This window comes from Nicotiana tabacum, chromosome 13 (assembly GCF_000715075.1).
Source record: "Nicotiana tabacum cultivar K326 chromosome 13, ASM71507v2, whole genome shotgun sequence".
Lineage (NCBI taxonomy): Eukaryota > Viridiplantae > Streptophyta > Magnoliopsida > Solanales > Solanaceae > Nicotiana > Nicotiana tabacum.
Window position 1 is genome coordinate 31,596,728 of NC_134092.1, and position 6,000 is coordinate 31,602,727.

Here is a 6,000-nt window from a genome sequence, read left to right on the forward strand (position 1 = left end):
GGCTTTTAAAAGTATCATTACCTGCTCGGACAGACCGGTCTAATCTTGGTGAGCCTTGGCCAACTCAACTCGGAGGTCTTTTATTTCCTCTTCCCTTTGCCCTAAGAGGATTTTAAGGGAGTTCCTCTCCTCAGTAACCCATTGAAGATCGGCCTCATATCGACGTAGCTCGGCTCGGGACCGAGAACATGCTTCTCGATAAACTGATGCGGTCTGCAAAGAAAGAAGAAACGAAGTTAGAAAAGAAAATCAAACATTAGAGTAATACTAACAAAATAATTTAAGGCTTACCTGATTCAAAGCCTGTTGCACCCCGTGAAAAAGGTCCGATGCATCACTAGTACCGGTAACGTCCTCGACACCGGTAAACAGGTCATAAAAAGGATCCTCTCCATCATGAGGCCTATCTAGTTTGAGGACCCCCAAAGCTTGGGCTTCCCGAATCGCCCCTGCGGAAAAAGCAGGGAAGGTGGGCGAGTCTTCGATTGCTACTGCCCTAAGTGAATCACTTGGAGCATTTCCTTCAGTTCGAAGAGATTCGAGGAGAGCCCATTCATACATATCCCCCATCTGTTGGATTCGATGGGAAGCATCTTCGATCTCCAACAACTCTGGGACTCTGCCCGAATCCTTCTCCGATATATCCTCAGTTCAAGGTGGAACCTTATGAACCACCATCGATCCAGCTGCATGTGGAACGTCGGTGGTCTTCTTCGTTCGGGCCGTCAGCGCAAACCCATCATTTTCTTCTTCTTCTTTGTCTTCCTCCCTTAGACGCATAACTAATTCTACGGTCAAATGAATGGTATTCTTGTTCTGCTTACGAGCCGTCCTTTTCTTCGATTTTGGATCTTCGGGAATGGAGGCTCTTTTCCTCTTATTATCTTTCACCAGCTTTGGGACAGAGGCCGAAGCCTCTTCCTCGATGGACGAGGGCCTCAAAACCGCATCTTTGCCCACACCTACATATGGAAAATTTTATTAAAGTATACGGAAAGCGTCTCATTCGTACTACCAAAAGGTGCGAGAAAGGGCCTTACCGTGATTTTTTGCTTCCCATCGGCCCTTTGAAAATCACGCCATGAGTGCTCGGAGTATGTGGAGGTCGAAGCCAAAGCTCGTACCAAGTTCTTGAGATTGGGAACTGCTCCGGGCATCCAGGGAATCGCTGCATTACAGAAAGATGAGTATCGGTGAGAAAAGAAATGAAAGGGCAAAATAGAAGGAAGTAACAGTAGAATCACACTTACGTTTCATATCCACTCCTCGAAAAAAGGCATCTTTTCAGTCGGAATCAAGTCTGAAGTCCTTACTTGAACGAACCTGCCCATCCAGCCTCGATCCCTGTCCTCGTCAATGCTCGAGAACAGAGCCTTGGTAGCCCGATGCTGAAGTTTTATTAACCCTCCTCGAAAAGGGCGAGGACGGTACAATCGGATGAGATGGTCGAGGGTAAACGACATCCCCTCGATTTTGTTCACACAGTATCGAATCAAAATAACGATCTGCCAAAAAGAAGGATGGACCTGACCTAAGGTTATTTGGTAGTGACGGTAAAAGTCAATAATAACAGAATTGAGGGGACCTAACGTGAAAGGGTAAGTATACACACTTAAAAACCCTTTCACGTAAGTGGTGATATCTTCGTCAGAAGAAGGGATTATTATTTCTTTACCCTCCCAATTGCAATCTTTTTTCAGCTGTTTGAGGTGCCTTTCGGTTATCGAACACGTGTACATCGATACTGGCTCACATCGGCCGGGAACCAACGAGCCTTTATCAACCTTAAAATCAGAGGTAAGAACCCACGCCCCAGGAACGCACTCCTCAGGCCGTGGCTCTACCAGTGTTTAGTCGGCGGCAAACTGTGAAGATGAAGCTTTCTCTTTCTGAGGAATGGTTTGTGTTGTTTTTGCTATTTTCGAATTTAAAGGTCAAGAATAGAAGAAAGTGACAAAGATTTGGTAATTTTGAGGAAGGGCTTTTGCAAAGAGGAATCATAGATTTGCAAATAAACTCAGAGGGTACGAAAAAGAACTTGAAAAATTTAGAAGATTGAAGATATAAAAGTGATAAATGGTAAAAGAAAGGGTTATTTATAGATTAAAGCAATGGCGTTTCAATGTCAGCGGTGACCGACCACCGTCTGACATACATTAAATGCCTTAAAAAACTAAATCGACGGGACATCTATCATGTGCGTTATGATTGAGACCAATGTGAACGTTAGCTTATAATCCAATCGAGCCGTGGAGGAATCATATTGTTTCTCACCACATTCTTCCCGAGAAACGAGGGGACTATCTGTATACAATCAAAATAGATTTCGGCCTTCGTACGATTGATCAAGGTCGAAATATAATGGATCGAAGAAAGACTTCGTAATATCGAGATGGGTCCCGAAGATGATACAAACAAGCTTCGGATTCCAGGTATAGGTCAAACACCGAGTTCGAAGTCATTGTCGAGCTCGGGTCCGAATCGAACTGAGATGAGAAGACTTCAAGCTTAAGGGGCAGAGGCCAACCGGGACCGAGTCCGAATCATCACCTGATCCCGAGTCCATATCGAGCTCTAGAAGCACTACCGACCAACACCGAGGCCGATCGAGTTCGAGTTCACAGACAAGAGTCGTTGCAAACACACTAAAGGAGAGAATCTCGGCGGAAATTAGGAAAAAGCTTATTTATCACGGAGTCTTCACTATGTATTTTTAATTATATCTAAAGTAGGATCCTCCACTATAAAGAGGATGACTACATTTCTGTACATGGCAGTTTTTTGCTTACATTGTAATTCAAGCACCATAATCTCCTATATTCAAGAATTTTTCTTTTAAGCTTCATTAATTGATCTATTGTGCTGAGTCCTAAAAATCATCTTCTTTCCTACCTTGTTTATTTCGCATTATTTACAATTCATATTTGATATTTCTATTTATCCCTATGGTTTGTATCAAGTTATATCATATATCCTTAGAACTACGTACAAATTCAACTAAATCCGTTTTTCAGGTAAACAAACATCCTACATATAATTCTTTTTCTTAAAAAATATTATGCATAAAAACACCACTTTTAATTGTTAATATTAACTTCGATAGTTAAATTAAGTGTTGCATATATAGATGTGAGGTCCTTTACAATTTGTTGTGCTTATATTATATAAATATTCTCTTACGAAAAAGAATGTTATCGAGAAAAACTGTTGAGAAAATATCAAAAATTTCTATTCATGACATTTATATTCTTTAGTGGATCATATCAAAGCTCAAACAGTTGCTTGAAAAACTACTGGAGTTGTTTAAATAATTCAATAATTTTAGTTTAAATATTTTTTGACATACTCTTCTCAAAGTGTATAAGGATCAAAAACCTTCTTTCTCAATGTTTTTGGGACAACATTTCTCGACTAAGTAACCGCACTCATTTTCTTACATGTATCTTACCCAACTTCCTATTTTATCGTAAGATATTGTCAATGGGAATAATGATGTATTCTCCTTTTCTGGAAGGGTGAGGAGAGGGGACGGGTCAATGTTAACCAGATACCAAAGTACAGCAACAACAATTCAGTATAATATTATTAGTGGGTCTGAGAAGGGTAGTGTGTATGCAGACCTTATCCCTATCATGGGATAGAGAGGCTGTTTTCGATAAATCATCGGCTCCCTCCCTCCAAGAACTTTCTGCCTTGCTCTTGGAGTAACTCGAACTCACAACCTATTGATTGAAGAAAAATAACCGAATACCAAAGTGAGAGAAATAATTCCAGTAGACTTTTCTTCTTTATTCTTCCAATCTTCTAGAGGTTTTTTACATCATCTAGATTGCATGTGAGATAAATCATTTAACTTATATATTTTTCTCTCACACCCATGACCCAACAAACAAGAAGAAAATATGGATTCAGCGAAAGCAAAAAATATTAAATGATTTTTTCCCCTTATGTCCAAACTTTAATGAATAAAACTATACAACATTTATATTGGTGAAAGCTAGCAAGTATGATGTGATATTAGTCAACTTGTAAGTGCGATTATATTGACCCGAACACCAAAATCATATCTATATTATATTAAAAGCACGAGGGCTCTTAGCGAAATATCGTTCGTCTTTTTTATCCTCTAAATATAAAGTTCACACTAGAAAAAACAGTCATTTAATTATTTTTCTAATAATTAAAAATATTTATTTAATAGATTTCTTCATATTTAGGAATACTCATTTAATTATTCTCCTACTATTTAGGACTTTAATTTTTCTATTCCTTTTAGATCTACAAGTCGTGCCTTTTCAAATCCATGTAGATTTAGTAGTATTAAATTTTATGAACTTTCAATTACCACTAGGCAAATTTCCGAAACTTTGTACTCCTTATATGTTTAAGATGATCTTTTAATAAAATTGCCGTCACTTTCAAACTCCATTTAGTTTTAAATTTAGGATGGTTTTTTCACTTTCTACCTCCACTTAAATTTAGCGGTATTAAACTTCAAATACTATTTATCCTAAGAAAGTAACCACTTTGTAACTCCTTTTAGTTTTAGGAGGTCTTTTAAATAAAATTTTGACTCAATTAAATTTCAAGCACTTTCATTTTATACTAGGAAATATTCGATCACTTTGTACTCATTTTAGGTTTAGATTAATTTTTTATAAGTTATTAGGTAAAAAAATAAGCACTTTGAACTCCTTTTTGTTTTAGGAATTTTTATTTTTATTTTAAAATTCTTTATTTATTTTAACTATATATAATTTTACCTTACATAAATCTTTTCCTGTTTCAATTATATATATGTAATGCTTATATAAAAGAAACTTTATTATTCTACTATTTTTATCATCAAAACTTACACAGTTTTACTTTAGAAAGTGTCAAAAATTTTGCACTGAATAGTCATTTAATTATTTTTTGAATATTTAGGACCTTAATTGTTTCTTAAATATTTAGGACGTCAAAATTAATTAAATTTATGTATTAATTTTTTTCCTATACTGATTATGTACTATACCTTATTTGTAAAAGAAAATCACGTTTTTAGATTTAGAAGCTTAAAACCCATATATTACAAATTCAAATTAGGACTTCTAATGCACGTAGGCCATATGCCTTGAAATCATACTTTTAGCTTCGAACATCATTTTTAGGTTCAAAGGTCTTAATTATTATAGTTTTAAAATTTTCAAAGCGGCACAAAATATATTTTCACCTTTCAATCAAATGTTATTCCTCTGATATTTTTGTATAATAAAACAAGTATTTGAACAAACTAAAGGAAAAACTACTAGAATAGATCAAATTCCTAAACATGATTAACACAATTATCATCTAAAACTTATAATTTTTTGTTAATTCTTATATTATAATGTAAACACATCTTTTGAATAATATTTATGTTATTTAAAAAAAATTATTCTCATTAATACAAGGTAATGTCCAGCGAACGTACAATAAGATGCAACACACGTACTTTCTATCTATTGATACCATATTAAAAGCAAGAAGCTCCTTAGCAAAATTTTATTCGCATTTTTATCCTTTAAAATAGCTTTCATATTAGTCAAAGCTATAATTTAATTAATTCTATTATCTAAAATTTTAAAATTAAATAAAATTTGAAGTATTAAATTTTTTTCTTCTTATTATTTTAACTATATAGAAACTCCTAATATTTAGAACTATACATCGCCAATAAATTTTCTTTCGCATATTTGACATAAAACTTTACTCTCCAGAATATTGTTACTACATATTTTTAACATTAAATGTACGTACAATATTTTACTCCTATGATTAATATTTTTTTAGTAATTTACATGTATTTTTTCCCACAATAATATACATGCATATTTACTTTTAATATTCTTTGCTAAAATATGTGACATTTTAGTAAATGCATCATAGCAAACTTAACCAAATTATTCATCGTTGTAAGTCCAATTATTGCAACTCTAACTATCGCATTAACTTAATAAATAAATGTTTGCATCTACTTTA